The sequence below is a fragment of the Triturus cristatus genome, chromosome 9 (assembly GCF_964204655.1).
Source record: "Triturus cristatus chromosome 9, aTriCri1.1, whole genome shotgun sequence".
Taxonomy (NCBI): Eukaryota; Metazoa; Chordata; class Amphibia; order Caudata; family Salamandridae; genus Triturus; species Triturus cristatus.
Window position 1 is genome coordinate 1,233,382,802 of NC_140592.1, and position 20,395 is coordinate 1,233,403,196.

Consider the following 20,395-nt stretch of genomic DNA (forward strand, 5'->3'; position numbering starts at 1 on the left):
TTGACTGTAATATTTGGAAAATATTTACTAACTGCAGCCCCAGTGGCCAACCAGTGTGAAAATAATAATAGTTTGCAACTAGATAATGAGCCTATTTACCAATCTTAAAGCAACGATATACATGATTTCATGGCATTCAACACTGATCAAATACTTATTTAGTCTTGTCCCATACAATATAATATTATAAACAATTATTAAGAAAACATAATTCAAATAGTTTTAAGAAAAGATATCTTAGCTCTTCTGCATTCCAAACAACTCTCGATTGACTCAGTGTACATTTTCAAACTCATGCCTGCAAAAAGATACAAAAAATAAGTGTCAGTAAATATACAAAACAAAACACTTTTATAGTGTCATAATAAACACATTTAAAAAACACGAGGGCTAACATTGTACAATTACAGTTAGAAATACGTGTACATTTCCTTGTCAATATTCAAACCATGGGGTTCATTGGTTCCAATTTTCAGAATGTACCTATTTCCAATTGCCTGAGTCTAGATTCTCTGTCCCGCCCCTCCTAGAGTTCATTACTTGGTCTAGCACACTGTAGGTCAGAAGATCAGTATTGCCTTCGTGGAGTCCCTAAAGTGTCTTGCTACTGGGTAAGAGTCATTTTCATTTTTCATCTAAGATCAGTAAATAGGCTCATTATCTATTTGCAAACTATTATTGGTTGCTCATTGTTTGCCCACTGGGGCTGCAGTCTGTAAGTATTTTGCAAATATTACAGCCAATTATATAAAAAAGCGGCAATAAGCAACTGTTATATTAAACATTAACAGGAATTCATGTACAATATTTGAGTTCATTGAACATGTTCCAATATGGCCGACTCGACTGCATTAGATATTTGCCTGTTTTCAATGTCATGATAACCATGTAAATAGGAAGGTCTTATGTGCGCACGCGTCATGACAAAGGCTTTGGAAACTGGAATGCATCTGATGCTGTATATGTTTTTGCTGCTGTGCTGATTAAAAACTACAACACTGCTCAGAGTGTCATTCTGTAATCAATTTTCTGTTACGGAAGTTGCTTTAATTTATACGCGCCGGGCGCGGGTGTTTGTCGAGCACCCCTGGCGATTTGGCTGCATGTCACCTACAAGCATTGGATGGATGATTGATATATATATATATATATATATATATATATATATATATATATCCAAACCCGTGATTCAGTGTAGAACACTGAAAACGCCTTTCCCCTTCCACTTCAACGGCGGTTCGCGGCGTGGGGGCGAGCCTCAAAATCTCAGAACAAACGCTGTTTCTTTGTAAAATCACAGCCGCCACGGACATCAAAAGGCTTTTAAAGCAGTTATTCATTTTGCAGAATTAACCAACTTGACACGTTTCGGGAACTGGTCCCTTGTTCACGAGTACTGTAGCTTAGTTTCCATACCATTTAAATAATCATGTGACTAAAGAATAATAAAACGTGAAAACAGACTACTGTATCGAAAGGAGTTAATTCACTCCTACCTTTTTAGCTGTAAACTGTATGTTATTTTATATAAATACAGTTGATTTTAAGGCACACAAATATAGCAGTAATTTATAAAGACTAGAAAAATAATAGTGACTTTAGGCATAAATACATATTCAGCCAATGACAGTTCTCACAATATGAAACATTGCACATGTGTCCATTCCTCTGTTTAGTGATTAATACATTTTGGCCATTATCTCTAAATGACAGATTATTGTCTATAAATTGTAATTTCTCTTTGATATTGATTTGGCCTTAATTTTCAGAGACAAAGCAGCTTTATGGGTCTGGTATATAGACGATATTTTAAACAAGGCCATGCATAAGTCCAAAACATGTGTCTGCCGCTGATATCACCTGTGCTTCAAAAGTTAAAAGTGTTGTTCACCCAAACACCTAGGTTTTTGACCACCAACGTGGGACGAGGAGGGATTCAGAGTGAGGGAGGCCAACAATGGTCACCCAGAAAGTTGGTATCGTTCCCTAGAAGGAGAGGCTCGTTTTGGCTCATTTTAGTGGCAAACAGCCTCCATCGACTCTGCAACAGCTGCCATTCCCCTTTGGAAATTAGCCATGTCTGACATGTGGTTGTTGGAAAAAGAGAGCACAAGCTGGGTGTCATCTGAGTAGGGCACCAGGGCGAGCCACAGGGATTTTTACTACCTGAGCTAAAGTTTGGATGTAGAAATTAAACAAGGGGGGGGGGGGGGTCAGAGAGGAACCATGGGGAACGCCATTCTGCATAAATATGTGGGGGTATATATATATATATATATATATATATATATATATATATATATACAAACATATATATATATTATCTACTGGCGGTCGCCAGTAGATAGTTATAGTTACAACCTAGTTTCCATAGGAAATCTCAAAATTCTATTTTGAATAACTTTGGCGCCGGTTGACGAATCCTCGCGAAATTTTCAAAACTAATGGGGCGCTCCGCTCAGCTCCTACCCAGAAAGTCTCGGGGTGATTCGTCAAGCTGGGGCCGAGAAAAAGGGGGGGTCCCAAAACACGTTTTCCCCATGCATTTTTCCATAGGACCTTTAGACAAAGCTACAGCCCGAACTGCTGAACAGAATTACGTGAAATTTGGCAGAGAGGTAGCCATAAGGTCAAGGAAGTGCCTTTTGCAGGTCTGGTGTAAATCTGTTCAGTATTTCCTGAGAAAATAGCATTTAAAAGCATATCAATATCTATACGTGCGCACCCTGCCGTGCGCGAGCACAATTCTGATTGGTTGTTAGATGTCGGTAAACATTCGAATCGGTCGAAACCAGGAAGTGTCGGCCGCCATTTTGTCTCTCGCAGTCTGATGGGGTGAAAAAATAAGGTGGAGAACGTGACAAGGGGGTAGAGTGGACAGTTCCTGACCCCCTAGCCTTGGTCAGGGGGTCACAGAAGGACCCCCAAGGGAGAAAAAAAATGTTTTTTAAAAAAATAAATCGCGAGGTGCGCGCACCATGCAAGCACGGCATGCACTGCGAACCGTGGTTGCTCTGTGCGCGTAGCGCACCGAGCGCCCACAGCGCGCGCACGGTGCGCACACCTCGCGATTTAAAAAGACAAATAATAATTTCACGGTGCGCGTACGGTGAAAAACCTGAAAAAAATAAATATTAATAAATACATAACTTAGCATTTAAAAAACCGTACAAATTCACTCAAAAAAACCATAGGTTTCACACACGTTATAGTTAAGAATTAGCATTTAAAAAACCTTGCAAATTCACTTAAAAAACCATAGGTTTCACACATGTTATAGTTAGCTGGACATTTCACTCGTAAAAAAACAATGAAATTCCCCCGTTATAGTTACTGCAGGCAACTATAACTCACGCGACCGCAATCCTCTGCTGATGACGTCAGATATTACATCACTGATGACATATGTGTCTTTATGAAAAATAAATATTTGTAATATATGTATAGCTAAAGATTAATGGAAGAAGACATGGGTAAATAAGTGTCTAAATACAGTGATGTAATATCTGACGTCATCAGCAGAGGATTGCGGTCGCGTGAGTTATAGTTGCCTGCAGTAACTATAACGGGGGAATTTCATTGGTTTTTTACGAGTGAAATGTCCAGCTAACTATAACATGTGTGAAACCTATGGTTTTTTAAGTGAATTTGCAAGGTTTTTTAAATGCTAATTCGTAACTATAACGTGTGTGAAACCTATGGTTTTTTCAGTGAATATATATATTTATATATATATATATATATATATATATATATATATATATATATATATATATTCACTGAAAAAACCATAGGTTTCACACATGTTATAGTTAGCGGAAATTTTACTGATAAAAAACCAATGAAATTCCCCCGTTATAGTTAGTGCAGGCAACTATAACACGCGACCGCAATCCTCTGCTGATGCTAATACTGTATTTAGACACTTATTTGCCCATGTCTTCTTCCATACATTTTCTAGCTATACATATATTACAAATATTTTTTTTTCATAAAGACACATATGTCATCAGCAGAAGATTGCGGTCGCGTAAGTTATAGTTGCCTGCACTAACTATAACGGGGGAATTTCATTGGTTTTTTATCAGTAAAATTTCCGCTAACTATAACATGTGTGAAACCTATGGTTTTTTCAGTGAATTTGCAAGGTTTTTTAAATGCTAATTCCTAACTATAACGTGTGTGAAACCTATGGTTTTTTCAGTGAATTTGTACGGTTTTTTAAATGCTAAGTTACTTTAAGCCATTCGTGGCGTGCACGCCCACTTAACGCAGTTCGTTCCGTGCGCGCACGGTGCGCTTCGCGCACCGTGCGCGCACAGTGAGCACGCGGTGCGCTTCGCACACCGCGCGCCCACTTTACGCAGTTAGTGCCGTACAAGCAAGGTGGGCACGCGGTGCGCGTAGCGCACCGTGCGCACATGGAGGACATATTATGCGCTTCCTTGTGATAGGTAATCTGTTAAATTTAATTTGTAAGTGATGACAATAATACGCCATGCACAGAGAGTGTTTTTTTTTTTTATTAAAATTTTTAGCGTAAGCGCACCGTACGCGTACGGTAAGCGTAATCGGCGAAATTTTCAAAAAATAAAAATTTACCGTTTTTGGCCTTGGGGGATCTTTGAGGACTCAACTAACATGGCTATGTGCATGGGCGCTGTCTAAACAGCCCCTTTATATGTTTTTTGCCTTTGTTTACAGCCCCCCCCTCAGAGTGCGAGAGAGAAAATGGTGGCCACCGCTTCCTGGTTTCGACCGATTCGAATGTTTACTTAGATGTAACAGCCAATCAGAATCGCGCTCGCGCACGCCACCATACGCGTACGGTAAGCTTACGGTAAGCGTACCGTAAGCTGGCTCAGATATATATATTGATTTAAAGGCTATTTTCTCAGAATCTACTGAACAGATTTACACCAAACCTACAAAAGGCACTTCCTTGAAATGAGGACTACCTCTCTGCCAAATTTCTAGTAATTCTGTTCAGCCGTTCGGGCTGTAGCCCTGTCTAAAGGTCCTATGGAAAAATGCATGGGAAAAACGCGTTTTGGGACCCCCCTTTTATCTCAGCCCCCGCTTGACGAATCCCCCCGAGACTTTCAGGGTAGGAGCGGAGCGTAGCGCCCCACCTATTTTGAGAAATTCGCGAGGATTCGTCAACCGGCGCCAAAGTTATTCAAAATAGAATGTTGCGGATTTCCTATGGAAACAGGGTCCTAACTATAACTACCTACTGGCGACCGCCAGTAGGTAATATATAGTTTAAGTCGTGGTGTAGACGTAAACGCATTACAGCTAAATATATACAGTGAATATCTTATTCCCAACCTGGTTGGAAGGTAACAGTGTAGTGGTACCTGCCAGATCAGACTTTTCACAGCTTCACTTTATTTATTTATTTACGGAGTTTTATAAAGCGCGAACATGATGCTTCAGGGTATCAGAGTACTGTACATATAGCAGTCAGGTCGTACATGTAAGATGAAAATGAAGGGAGCAATGCAAATACAAACACAGATACAATATACCAAAATGGCTTGGTGGAACCAAGATCCTGAGGAGTCCACATGAAAATGATCCAGCTGAAGTGACTAGACATTTTTAGTGAAGAAATCTAATAATTACTTTACACTATAGATAACCCCACAAAATGTTACTACATTTAGTTTTCTGGTTAGGTAAGGGTGTGATCAAGATGCAAGCGTGCTCCTGTTATCATTGTGGATGGAAGTAGAGAATGGACTCGAGCATGTGGTAACCATTTTCTATTTTCACTGTATTGGGCATGTTTAATGTCATATGCTTTAGCAGCAAATCCACACAATGCACCTCTGCCCAGCACTAGCTCACTACATGTATTCTTGGCTTTCCAACTACTGCAGAGGACACCAGGTTAATTGTCAGGTTTGCCTGGTCCACACCCAGTCAGTCTGTAAAATACACTCACCTTCCCCAATCTGAAGCCATACATCTGACAAGAACACAGAGGTGGCTGGAACACATTCATTGCGGAGTAGACAGACCAACAAGAGACAATTATGAGACACTTACAATAAAATCCTGCAAGTTTTGCATATTGTTATTCTTCCTATCAGGATTGCTGCTTCTGTGCAACATAGCCTGGAAATAGAGGCAGACTTATAATGTAGGGAATGCTACAGCTGTCGTTTGTGCACAGAAGTTTAGTGCTTTAACACTTGTGCTATGTAGCAGTCATGCGCTCATTAAACCTGATCTTGATACTTTGGACCTCTGAGAGTTTTTGTCTTCATTTGGGAAGCTCTGCTTACTGTGCTTCACGTTATCGTAAGGCGCTGACTTATAGTGCAGTGAGACCTTCAGGACATCTGACCTCATGCCAAGGATCAACCTGCTGGATTCACATTTTGAGCAATCTCACGCTGGGAATCCAGGCGAAGTCTCACGAGAGACCAGGATTGATAATTACTGAGTGCAATATTTAGTAATACCTCTTTTGTTCCTATGAGATATCCGGAGCACTGGTGGAATAGTTTTACAGTTTCTTGGTACATCCCAGAATATGATTGGATGAGGATTTCTTGTTTCTGGAATTTTGGGATTTCTAAGGTGAGCATTTCTTTGATATTAGAATTTCTGTTGTTTCCTAGATTTAGTTTTTTTAGTGTCTGTGGTACAAATGATGGTGAGTTAGGATGATGGGCCTTAAATGTTGTGCACACAATTCTAAGAATGCATCATCTCTTCATTGGAAGCCTGTTAGAGATCTTAGAACTGGAGAGCTGTGAAGGTTATTTGTGATGGAGCCCGACCCTTCAGTCTAGAGTTTTTTGTGTGTGAAGTTTAGGAGCCCTTAGACTTAGGTTAAAAAGCTGCTAGCGACTGGTGATACAAAAATAGGAGTGGAATTCAATACGCATTCAATGTTACCCCATGGAAGACCGCACCCAGTCACATGTGTGATGTGGGCTCGCCAGATTGCTAGGGCCTAACCCTGGGGTCTACTAATAACGGACACCATAACCTTAGTCCCTAGTTTGGGCCGGAAGTCTCAAGCGACCTCCGCCAGTTTATTTATACCCGCTGGCCACGCCTGTCCAGAGGTCAATGCAAAGTGTGGGAGCTCTTCCGGGCCAGGGGTCTCGGGGTGGCAGTTCAAAAGAAACTAGACCGCTACATCCCATCCCAAATGAGCATTCAAAATGATCACCACAAAGTTAGTACATAAAGTCTGTGAGTCTTTGGCTCGGTCTGGGGTTAGACTTCAGTTCGTACTTTTGGGACCGGACTCCAAGACTCACCTGAGGGCTGTTTGGCAGCCTGGGGGTGACATCGGTTGCAGCAGTCCCAACCTGCACAGGCATCGGGGACGGCGGACTTACTGCAGTCTGATTATCCTCGAGACCCAGTGACATCGTCACCATTTTCAGCATGTCTGGGTGACCTCCAGTCGACGCTGGTGTCATGGACTCATTTGAACCAGGATATGTTCCGGGTGATGACTTTGGTTCCCTTCCGGACAGTGATGGCGGTCCCGTTGGTTTTCAGCACAGTCCACGCCTCAGGCTCGTATGCGGTACGGAACTTCCCTCCGCTGCAGCGATTCCTAACCAGGATGGTGCAGCCTGGCAAGATGTTTCTCGGCTTGGCATTTCTTTTCTTGCTCACTCGCACATTGGTTTCTGTTCTCCGTGCATGGGGCCGTGCAGGGTCTTGAGTTCTGGGGCCCATCCCTATGCAGCGGGAAGCGTGTCTCGCCGTGGCTCTGCCAGCATCAAAGACCAAGGTGATCGCAGGGGGGTGCAGTGTGGAGTGCTGCGGTATTCCCGTAGGAGCCTGTGCATGGCTACTTCTGGGGCGGTCTGTTCGGAAACAGCAAGCCGCAGTACCTTATTGAGAGTCCTCATGAAGCGTTCTGCTTCTCCGTTGGCTTGGGGCCATTGCGGGGTAATTCGGGGATGGTGGATTGAATGCGATGCGAGCATGTCTTTGAACTCGGTTCCCTGAAACGGGGGTCCGTTGTCGGACTTGATCTGTTGTGGAAGTCCAAATAGGGAGAATTTTCTCTCTAGTACGGGGTTGTAAGTGTTCAAATGACGTGGACGCAATAACTTCGACTATGGGATATTTTGTGTAGCTGTCAATTATTTCTGCGGTTACTCGTCCATCCGGGAAGCTCCCGAAGTCTATGCTTATTCTCACCCAAGGAGCAGAGGCTGGGTCCTCCGTTATCACAGGGGCAGGATGTTCTTGGCTACTCGTGAGCTGACATGGTCGACAACTGTTCACAAGCGTGTCCACCTCAGCCTCGAGTCCAGGGAACCACACTTTCTCCCTCATGCGAGACTTCGTTCACATTGTTCCTTGGTGCCCTTCATGGACTAAGACTGTGGCTCGCTCTTGTAGGCTGGCGGGGTGGCTATTCCAGATCCTCGCAGTACTATCCCGTCTGCACTGGCGCTCAGTTCATCTCTCCAGAGTTTGTTCAGCCTGTCTCTGTCAGATTTATTCCATCTGTTCACCCCATGTAAGAACTCTCCCCAGGACCCTCTCTGGAGGGAATGCAATACTTTCATTAGTACAGTGTCCGTCTCGGTTTCAGACTTGATCTCATCTAGGGTGATTGCTCGCGGGCAGGCCCATTGAGACACTATGTCTATGTATTCTTCGTTTTTTGTTTCTTGCTCACGGCCATCTCTGTCTGTCTCCGACGGGTGTCTTCATAGGAAATCCGCTGGATTCTTTGCTCCGGGTCGGTATACTACCTCCATTTGGTAGTGCTGTAGCTGTATGGCCCAGCGTTCGATTATTGGTGAAGGGTGCGGTGCAGTGCCTCAGAACAGCGGGATCAGTGGCAGGTGGTCGGTCACTAGCCTGAATGGATGTCCGCTGATGTATAGGTGAAAGTGGTTGCAGGCCCTCTTCATAGCTAGCGCTTCCCTCTCGATATGAGAGTACCTGGGCTCTGTTGGCGTGAGTGCCTTTCTTGCAAAGGCAAGTGGGGTCCATTTTCCGGGTTCCGTCCCCTGGGTCAGGAGAGCTCCTAGTCCAATGGGACTGGCGTCCAAGAGGAGTTCTGCCGCTCGCGTGGGGTCAAAATATGCCATGGTGGTTCTTCCCAGCAGCGCTTCCTTGATCTTTTGGAATGCGTTTTCTTCTTCTTGGCCTGACTTCCAGGTCACATCTTTCTTGGTCAGGGCGCGTTGAGGTTCTGCTAGTGTCGCCAGGCTCGGTATGAACCTCCCACAGTAAGTGCCCATTCCGAGGAAGCTTCTCACTTCCGATGCGGACATTGGTGCGGGGGCTTGTTGTATCGCCTGCGATTTTCTAGGGTCTACTCTCACCCCATCTTGGCTGAATACAAACCCAAAAAATTCAATAGACTCTTAAAAGAATGGACACTTGTGTCGGTGGAGGGTGGCTCAGTGCTCAGCGAGACGTTGAAGCATGGCTCGGAGGTGGCGATGGTGTTCTTCCATGGTCGGGGAGTGTATCAGTATGTCATCGCTGACATTGAGTACTCTGTGGAGTCCTGACAGTACTTCCCGGATAGTGTTCTGGAAGATCTCTGCGGCTGAGGATATGCCGAAGTTGCGCCTTTTGTATCGGCTTAGGCCCATGTGGGTCGAAAATGTTGTGATGTACCGGCTCTCTTCGGCTAGCCTCAGCTGATGGTATCCTGCGTTGAGGTCTAGCTTGGAGATCCAGCGTGACCTGTTGAGATCGGCTAGGATGTTATCTACGGTGGGCGTCAGGTGTTTTTTGTGCTTGATTGCTTGATTGGGTAGGCGCATGTCGATACATTGCCGGAATTTCCCGGGCTGTTTTGGCTTCTCCGCGATCACCATGGGGGATACCCATGGTGTCGGCCCTGTAACCTTCTCAATGATGCCTTGTTGGTCTAGTTCTTGTAGCCCCTTCTCCACTAGGGTTCTCAGGTGGAATGGTACTCGTCGGTGTCTCAAGGCTATCGGCTTTACAGCTTTGTCGATATGAGGTTTGATTGGGGCTGTCTTTATGAATCGGAGTCCTTTGAACAGCTGTGGGAAGAGGTTTAGGACGTCTTCAGATTGTAGTGTCTTGATTGAGTTGGCAAAAGTAACTAGGCCCAGGTCTTGGGCTGTGTGGCTGCCCACTAGAATGTCTGCCTCTCTGTTGACCACATGGAATGTGATTGTGACTTCACGCCCTTCTGCTTTGACTTGAATGGTCATTTTTAGGTCTCGCATAGTTAGCGCATGCGCTACCTCTCTGAGGCATCAAGTAATCACTATTACTAGTGAAGCTCCACCCATTGCATTTCTCTTTGTTTTGTTGTTTGCCATTGGTGAAATCTGGCTCATTGTTGGCTAGTGGTCCGATACTTCACTTCCGTTTTATTCCGTTTCCGGAGGAAGCAGCATCGACCAACTACAGTTAACTTACGCTGCAGGGCGGTATCTTTTAATGTAGGGACTACTTCGTTGTTTTTTTGCCATGGCGCCTGGTTCGCGCATACGTTTAATATGCACGGCCACTTTCCTCAGTGTTGCACGGCTGCTTTCCTCAGTGTTGCACGCCCGCTTTCCTCGGTGTTGTCACCCCCCACCACTACCTGCCCCTCGCTCCTTGTTTTTAAAGGTTGCTGTTTATCATCAGTGCTTCTGCCCTCCCTCCACCCTCCCAGCTCAAACACAGGGTTTACCTTAATCAGATGGCGAATGAGCACGGACTGGGGTAGCCGCGTTTAATGGGGGATTCCCCTGTTGCAACTTATTAAAAGAAAATTCCTCCCTTGTGCAGGGTTGTGTCATTGCTTCTGCCCCCCATACCCCTCCCATCTCAAATACTGCGTTTCTCTTAATCAGACGGCGAAAGAGCATGGCGGGAGGCAGCCACTTTTCATGGGAGAGTCCCTTGTTTTTCTTTTATGCTTTCCAACGCACTCATGGATATTTGGTGGCTGGTGCCTCCTCTCACCCCCCGGACAGGACCAGGACGCACTTGGGCCCGCAGTACTTCTCTCTGTTAGTACACAGCGATCGAGACTCTTTCTCTGTATTCCGGCCGGGGTGTCTGTCCTCAGGAAACAACACTCTTGCACCCCATGATCAGATAGAGGTTCGGCGCTATCTAAGTCTGGGTTGATCGGATAGGAGGCTTGGCGCTACCTAGGTCTTGGCTGCAGCGCTAGGGACACAACGCTCTTGTACCCGTGATCGGACAGGGGGCTCAAAGCTACCCTTGTTTGGGAGTGTTGCCCAGGGGGCACAGCGCTCTTGTGCCCTTCAGCACTAGCAAGGCCGGGGCGCTGCTCTACCCCTTGTGATCGGAAAGGGGCGATGCAGTGTTTGTGTGTGCCGGATCGCCGCAGCCTGTTTGTCACTGACAGCCGGGGGAGTATCTTGTGTGCTTTGTCAAAGAGTGCTTTAGAGCTCGCGTGTCCAAATAAAGCAGGCGGCCAATGCATCAGGCGAGGCGGCTTTCATGTCAGCAATCTGTTTCCAAAGAGGCTCCATTTCAGAGTCACTGGAGCTTTTAAATTGCTCTCTTTAGTTTGAAGAGATTATTTGAATGCTCTATTCTTGTTATTTCTTTGTGTGTATGGCGCTGTTTTACAAAACATTTATAAAAATTCCAGCGTTTTCGATCTGTGCCTCTATTATTCAAAAATATATACTTGTGCACACACATTTTTTTGTTTATTTTGCAAATATTGTTACCCAGGAAAAGCACCCATCCTCCTTTCGTAGTGACTACCATTTTAAAGCAAGTATATATGCGTGTGTGTGTGTATATATCGCTTCATATTAACCTTCGGCAGTGCACTGTCGGCGACAGAGGTGTTACCATTAGCAGTTTGAGTCGTTTGTGCGGTGGGCTAGTGCACACCTGCTGTGCTTATGTACATAATCAGACAGACTGCTCTCTGGGGTCCGTGTGTTTGTACAGAAGTGGTACTTTGGAGCAGGCGATCCCACTGTCCTGTACTTCTATATCTCCTTACTTGTGCCTCATGCTGCTCTTCTCACTCTCCTTCCTTCTCTCTCATGCTGCTCTTCTCCTCACTCCCCTTCCTTGTACCTCATGCTTCTCTTCTCCTCACTCTCCTTCATTGTGACTCACGCTGCTCCTCTCCTCCTCACTCTGTCCTTGTGCCTCACGCTGCTCTTCTCCTCCTCACTCTGTCCTTGCGCCTCACGCTGCTTTTCTCCAACTCACTCTCCTTCCTTGTGCCTCACGCTGCTCTTCTCACTCTCCGTACTTGTGCCTCACGCTGCTCTCCTCCTCACTCTCCTTCCTTGTCCCTTGCCCTACTCTTCTGCTCCTCACTCTCCTTTCTTGTGCTTCACACTGCTCTTCTCCTCCGAACTCTTCTTATGCTTCATAATGCTCCACAACTATTACAATCCAATCCACATTATTCCACTACACACCGCAAACATACACTCCATAACACATGAGTAAAATACATCTCCATTTACAATGCCAAAGACTCTAACTCAAACAAATGCGAGACCTAACGCATTTCCAACGCTTGTTCCTTTTAGCGGCAGGGGGGGTCTGGCTGCCATACATGAGGATTCTGACGTGCGACAGAGATAGTGTGGGCTGTGGGTTGAGTCGTTTATAGTGTTGGCACCCCATCACATTCACCGAGGCTCCTGTGTCTATTAGCGCAGTGATCTGGGATCCGGCAATGTCTATGGCACACGTGGGCTGTGGCCACCACTTCCGTTTGAGGTCACTCGCAAATGAGATCAGCTAGCACTCGCCCTCTTCATCAGTTGACGAGTCTTCGAGGTAGTGTTTCTGTCTAATAGGCATCCGGGTTGCTATTGGGTTTTCGGGCTCTTCCAGTAATGAGTGCTTGACTGCCCTCGATGGCGGCCATCGTCCTCGGGCTCCTCAACTCCGCGGACCTCCTCTGCGCGCTATTGTGAATTGGTTGGGTGTGCCACACTTGGAACATGTTTGCCCTTGCACTGGGCATTCTTCCTGTGGATGTTCATCCCTGCCGCAGTATCCACAGCAAGAGTTTTGTCCACTTCTTCTAGGCCAATGTGCTCGGGTGCCTCTGTTCTGGGGCTTGATCGCGTCTACCCTCTCAGTCTTGATCGTAGCTGTTTTTTCCGCTTGTGAGTGATCGCAATATCTATTGCCATCGTCCTGGCATCGGATGGATCGTGCGACATGGCCATAATGAGGATGTCCTCCGGGGTAATACCTGGTTGGCGCAGGATGAGGGTCCTAAGGTTCTTGTTCCGGCACCCTTGGATTACTTGCGCTCTCACTTCTTTGTTCTGGTCGTCATCCGTGCAGGTGCTTGCCAGCTCACGCAGACGTGCATGGAACACGTCCATCGATTCCCCTTCCCTCTGACGTGCCTGGCGCAGCTTAAACCTTTCGTAATCCAGGTTTAGTTGGGGGTCGAAATGCGCGTTCAGGGCCCTGAAAGCAGCATTGTAGTCATTTGGCGCTCCGGTGTTAGGAAGGTGGGCAAATAGCTTGTAGATTTCATCACCCGCAAAGTGTAGCAGTAGGGACCTTTTTACCGCTCCGTCTGTCTCCCACGTCGCTGTGAAGTAGTTGTCTAGCCTACTGATCCAGAGTGTCCATCTAGGTGACGCAGTGGCTGGGTCAATGAGCTTGCTGAATGGGGGCAACGCGTTGATCTGTGAGTGCTGTGATGGCGGTTGTTGAGTTGGGAGTCCTGCTGGTTGGGCGGGCGGCTGCGGTCGAGGTGCTGCTTGAGCTGCTGGGTTTGACATGCTAGCACGTGTAGTGGTGCCTCTTGCGCTGTGACTGTCTCTCTACGTGGGTGTGGCTTGCGAGTGCTGATGGAGACTGGTATCCTCCTGGTCTCAAGTGCCTGTTGCTGTAGTACTGTGTGCACTGTGTTCTATTTTTTTCCCTCTACCTCTTCTCTCTTCTCTACTGCTGCTGATGGGAGTCTCCTGAGGCTCTTAGGATGGGACCCTACTTTCTGCTTGGTGCAAGATGTTAGGGGCAGTAATACAATGGATGTTGCCCTCACCACGGGGCTCTATGTCTTGGCGGAGTGGTGTTGGGGTCAGCGTGGCTTGAAAACACATGTACACCGGCACCGGGAGGTCTGCCAGTATCTGTGTGCATGCACGCACCGCTGCACTCTGACGCGGGCTTCCACCAGACTCGCACCGGGAGCACCAGCGACAGCAGGGCACACGGCAAGTGTGCTGTCTTCAGGCAGGGGGAAACAGACAGGCAAATACCTGTACTGCTGCGGCGGTTGAGGCGGTGCACAGGAAAGCTCTGCATCATGGGGAGGGGGCGGGGCACGGCGTCACAGCCGCGGCATCTCTTTTTCATGGCCTCCCGGATTGTATTCGCCTGCAGCAGGGGGTTTGGACCGCACCTCTTCTTTACGGCCTCCCGGATTGCATTCGCCCGCAGCAGGGGGTTTGACCAGGCCAGTGCCCTTATACGTCGGGCTGCGACATCGCTTCGTGCTCCGCTGGGTCGAAGGGCCGGGAGCAGGCACCAGGAGACAGGTGGGGCACGGTATGTCGTCGACGATGAGCGTTTAAGTGCTCACCCTCGTCGCCAGTGTGATGTGGGCTCGCCAGATCGCTAGGGCCTAACCCTGGAGTCTACTAATAACAGACACCACAACCATAGTCGCTTGATTGGGCCGGAAGTCTCGAGCGACCTCCGCTCGTTTATTTATACCCTCTGGCCATGCCTGGCCAGAGGTCGATACAAAGTGTGGGAGCCCTACCGGGCCAGGGGTCTTGGGGTGGCAGTCCAACAGAAACTAGACCGCTACAACATGGTCTACTCACTAAAATGTTGTATGGTGGGAGAGCTGCAGGCCTAGGAGCAAGCAGTATTCTGATGCACTTTCATTTGTTTGACGTCATTAATTTGTTTGATCCTAGGTAAATCATATTTCCACTTTGGCAGTCTCCTTATCTGCCTTCATGAGAACATTTTGAAACTGGCTCAATTTAGCAAATGAGCCCCAAGACACATACTACCATGATAGTTATCAACACAGTTTTCACTTACACCTGCATTTACAAAAAATGGTTATAGTTGACAGATGATGGCCACATACACTACATCCTGTTACCATAGATAGAAACTCTACCCACTCTCAGAACCTAATAACCCCATAGCAGTTGCTCACCAGTTGTGTTTTTCTATTTGACCTTGTACAACACTCCACTGTGTCTCACTAAGTTCACACTATATACATAACATATACATACACTTGTTCCATTTCTGTTCCTGATTTCAAAAGAATCTAACAAAGCACTTGAGCCCTGATTATGATTTGGCTGAGTGGAAACCCCAAGTGGAATTCCGCTCTGCCAGATCACAACTAGCCAGGTTTTCTAGCATTTGGTTTTCCCAGGCAAGGGAACACCAGACCCAATTTTACCAGCCCTAAATTCCATTTGGTAGAATCACTGTAGGCTTCGGTTGCAACAGCAGCCAGGCCCTAGAACGTGTCTCTGTTGACCTTACTCTCAGGCAAAGGGGAATCATGCAATTCCTACCTTCTAGAACAATTCTATCCATTACCCCCTTTTCTCTCTCTACCCTGCCCCCCTCCCCACCTGACACAGAAGCCCACACACGTACCACCTGCTCAGAGAAGGTGGTAAGCGTGCATTAACCCCCCAGATTAGGGAAGACTGTGCAGAATACTGCACAGTAATTCTGTGTCCTAAGAGAAACCCTCCATATCGAAGGGGTTAAATTATAAATGTACAGAATTGCTGTGGTGTTACTAAACAGGAATGGTAACTACTTGTGCAGACTTTGCACCTCACCATTATCGTGCAGCTCCTAATTGGAACCTTAGTGTCAACATCTGTTATTGCTCTTATATTATGATAATAATGTTCTAAGGGCCATATGTATCAAACTCCCTTTTTGCGATTATCAAAATGCGATTTTTCACGAATCGCAAATTGAGAATCGCAGAACGGTATGTAGATAAAATAATCACAAAAAATTTGCGATTCGGAAAAAATTGCTATTTCCATTGCAATATGTGAAATAGCGATTCCTTATACCCAAAAAATTGCTAAATTGCGAAATTCGCAATTTAGAGAATCTGAAACTCAGGTGCAGCATGATGACATCACAACCAGGAAGTGTGACTACCCATGCTGCACCTGAGTCTCAGAAGCACAGTGAGAGAGTAGGAGTGGAGGTGAGGGATCACTGCAGTGCAACAAACAATGGCAGAGCTTGGAGACATGGCCAGCAAGGACAATCACCAGCAGGGGGAAACACCCAGGAAAAGAAAACAAACGTTTTCTGAAAGTGAGCTGGAGGTCCTGATACAGGAAATGGTCGTCAGTCACGAGCACCTCTTTGGAAAGAAGTCCCTGCGTGTTCCTGAAACACGCAAGAGGAGGATTTGGGCTGAAATCCAGCGAAAGGTAAACGCAATTGGCGTCACCCACAGAAGCGTGGAAGACCTCAGGAAGCGCTGGTACGACATGCACCAGCGCTCCAAGGAGAAGGTCGCTGCCAGGTTGGAGCAGGCGAAGAAGACCGGTGGTGGGACCTCTACTGCCACCGCCTCAACACCACTCGAGGAAATGGTTGAGGGGACCCTGCATCCGGAGAGTGTAATGGGCGTGGCAGACCTTGACAGCTCCGACCCCCCGGAACCAAGTCAAGGTAAGAAGCATGCCATCACACCCCTGATACCCCCCTACTTCCCCCACTCACCCAGGAGAGTCCCAAGAGCACCACAAAACTAAAAGTCCAGTGCAGGTACACAAGCACACACAGCAATGCATTATGGGTGATGTAGTCACATGCACATAACAGTGGAGCATTGACACCCAGCCAGTCCCAAACAGCATGTGCGCATCAGGAAAGGCAAAATACAGACAGACAGGACCCATGTAACTACAAACAGTGAATTTTAATGCATGACAGATGCAAGTCAGGACAGAAAATTAATGTGTGCATTTACGTCCACAGCATCAGAAACACAGGGAACAGTCAGTGGAGGAGAGGATGCATCCCAAAACCCAGAGGTAACAGGGCAAGAGGAGGAGGAGGGAATGGAGGAGGAGGGCAGCCCAGTCATCCCCCCAAAATGCAGCTGGCGGAATGCAGTGCCACCATTGCCCCCGCTGGAGGAGGAAGCCCAGGACTCCGATGGCGATGTCCAACCAGTCCTGGAACAGCCAGAGCCACAACACTGCCATCGAGCACATGCTGATCCTATTCCGCCAATCCCATCCAGGCACAGGGCATGTGCATCCACCAGTGCAGCAGTCCCAGGAGAGGACACAGTCTTCAGAGGGCTGGTGGGGCACATGTTGGAAGTCCAGCGCCTGCAGGCCAATAACATCAGGTCAATACAGCGGCAAATCAGGGTTGGCTTCATGGCATGACGGGTGCCCCTGAGGCACTGTGCTGAACTGAGGGCGGATCGTGCTGCCAGGCGCAGGGAGATGCAGCGCCTAGATCTCCACACCAGGGCGGTCAACCGCCTTTCCTCAGCAACCAATGTGCTGTCAAGGCGCAGCATCAGTATGCAGCGTGAGGTGGCACACAACAGCCAGGACGTGGCAAGGGCCCTGGTACAGGTGACATGTGCTGTGGATGAGCTGCGCGCAGCTCGCACTACTGGCCCAGGAGTCCTCACTCCGACAGACGAGGACGCCCAATCTGGCAGGAGCAGCATTACACCCACGCCCCCCCTGGATAGGCGCCGTAGTGTGCGTCACAGAATGGCTTCTGGGACAGGTGAGGAGGGCACTGTGCACCCACAGCCAGGGGCTACGGGACGACAGCGCCGCATTTGACCTGCTCAGACTTGGACAGGGAGAAGGGTGCATCAACCCAGTGTACATGGACACTTTCTCCCGATTGTTAATACGCACTGTGATCCTAATGTGCTGGGCATTGAAGAATACATTGTGAGCTACACAGGTTGTGTGCAGATATTAATCCTGTAGTAAAGGAAATAAAACACAGTCTCGTGATTGATAGTTAGCATTGTGCCATATTTCCTTACCTAGAAATAGTTCTGTGTGATCTCATCTCGCCTCTGGCGTCCAGCAGCTGCACCAATTACACCGGCTGGCATGCGTCTTGGCGCAGGTCCCTCCTCATAGGATGAATCCGATTCACTGAGCTCCACTGGTGTGCCTTTCCTGCTTGCAATGTTGTGCAGCATGGCACATGCAACCACTATCTTGCAACAGGTCTGGGGGCTGTATTGTAGTACCCCTCCACTCTTATGTAAGCATCTGAACCTGCTCTTGAGAATCCCGAAGGTCCGCTCAATGGTACATCTAGTTGCTGTGTCGGCACTGTTGTACCTCCGCTCCCTAGCGTTGGCAGGATTCAGGTAAGGAGTCAATATAAAATCACGGACCGCATACGCACTGTCACCTGTGGGGCGGGAGGAATATGGTTAAACACTGTCCTGCCAATGCTGTCCTTTACTAGTGTGTCCTTTGTACAAATGCTATTACCTAGTAGGTATCCCTCACCAAACTCCCCACTTGTGAGTCGACGGTGTATCCCACTGTGGCGGAAGATGAAAGCGTTGTGTGTGCTGCCTGGGTATTTTGCGACAATGTCGGTGATAATGTGCTTGGCATTACACACCACCTGTATGTTCAGGGAATGGTAGGATTTGCGAATCCAGAACACATACTCGTTCTGAGAGGGGGGGGGATATGGCGACATGTGTCCCATCTATGCATCCAATGACGTGGGGAAACTGTGCAATTTAATAGAACTCCTGCTTGGTTTGGTCTAGTGCCTGTGGTGTGCTGGGGAAGTGGATGTGGTGATGAAGCCTCTGTACCATGGCATCAAGGAACGCGTGGAAAAAGCGTGACAATGCACTCTGTGAGACCCCTCCTGCTGTGGCTATCACCCCCTGGAAGCTACCTGATGCCAAGAGGTGCAGTGAGCACAGAACTTGGATATGGGTGGGGATGGTGTGTGTCCTGCGTGTGGGGTGTTCAAGTATAGGTTTGAGCTCCGCTATTAAATCCAGGATGCTCTCTTCATCCAGCCTGTAGTTTGTATGGATCTCCTCCTCAGTCCGCTGGAACAGGGTTATGCGCGCATGAAAGATCCTTTCCTGGCGTCTCCTTCTCTGTGCAGCAGCTCTGAGTCTCAACCTCCTGGCTAGCACATACAGCCCAGCCATTGTTGAAAGATCTGTTGCATTTCGGGCCTCCTTAAATAGTTTGCACCTGGTTACCACCTGCTCATACTTGGTGGTAATTTCGATTAAAAAAAAATGCGAATTTCGGAAAATCGCAATTCGCGATATTTTTATGCATTCCGTTTTGCGATTTCGCAACTTGCGGGGTCAGCAATAGCGAAATTTGCTATTGTTGAGTCACAACTTGCGAATTCGCAAATAAATCGCAAAGGCTTATTAATCGCAAATTTGCTAATCGCAGAATTTGCGATTAGCAATTTTGCGTACAGAATGTGTCTCTTCCATAGGAAAGTTTTGTTTTGCGATCGCATACACTGTTTTTTTGCGATTCGTAGTGTATGTGATCGCAAAACTGCTTCATACATATGGCCCTAAATGATCAAACTTACAAACACATCAGGGAGAGGTGCAAAATAGATTTTAATTCTAAATATTCTGAAATTACAAAGATTTTTTTCCATTCAGTGAATTAAGTCAACATTATTACTCTATAATAATAATAATCCAGGATTTGTAAAGCGCAGCAAGTCACCCAGGAGGATCTCAAGGCGCTGAATTGTAGGCAAGGGGAGACTACGTGATTTGCGCGGAATCACAAGATGTTGACGCCGAGATGCAAACCTGGTTCCCACCGGCTCCAATGCTTAGGTCGTTACGCCACACACTCTCCCTGCTCCACTCTGCCTAAGAGGTCTCAAAACGATTGCGTCAGGGGCTAGTTGACTATTAACTCAGTCTAGCTATGAATGGACTGGTTATCTATCTGCCTGAAAGGCACTTGTACCTGTCCCCTGCAAGTTTAAGTCCTCTTCAAGACAAGGGTTCACATTTCTCCCTATTAGTATCTCTAAAGGTAAAAACGGTGTAGGTATTCCAGCCTTCCTGTGTTTGTCTCAGTCTCAAGACTGATAAGCATTTGTCTGCAGGCTGAAGTGGCAAAGGGTTTCCAAGTTGGCCCCCTTTGACTGCTGCTCTGTTTTGAGTAGCAAAAATCATGACTTTTGGTGTATGGCACCAGCTTAGTGTGTGACATGGGACAAACAACTTAAATGTGGGACAAACCACCAGAAAACTAGACAGTTGGCCACCCTAGCCAATACTGATGTTTTCCAGGTAGATAATTAAGTTACTCCCTTGGGGCAAATGACTTTCCATGAGAAAAAATGCTGAGCAGCATAGACTTAGTTGAGGAAGTGGAAGGGGATTAGAAAGTGAGGTGCAGCGTGA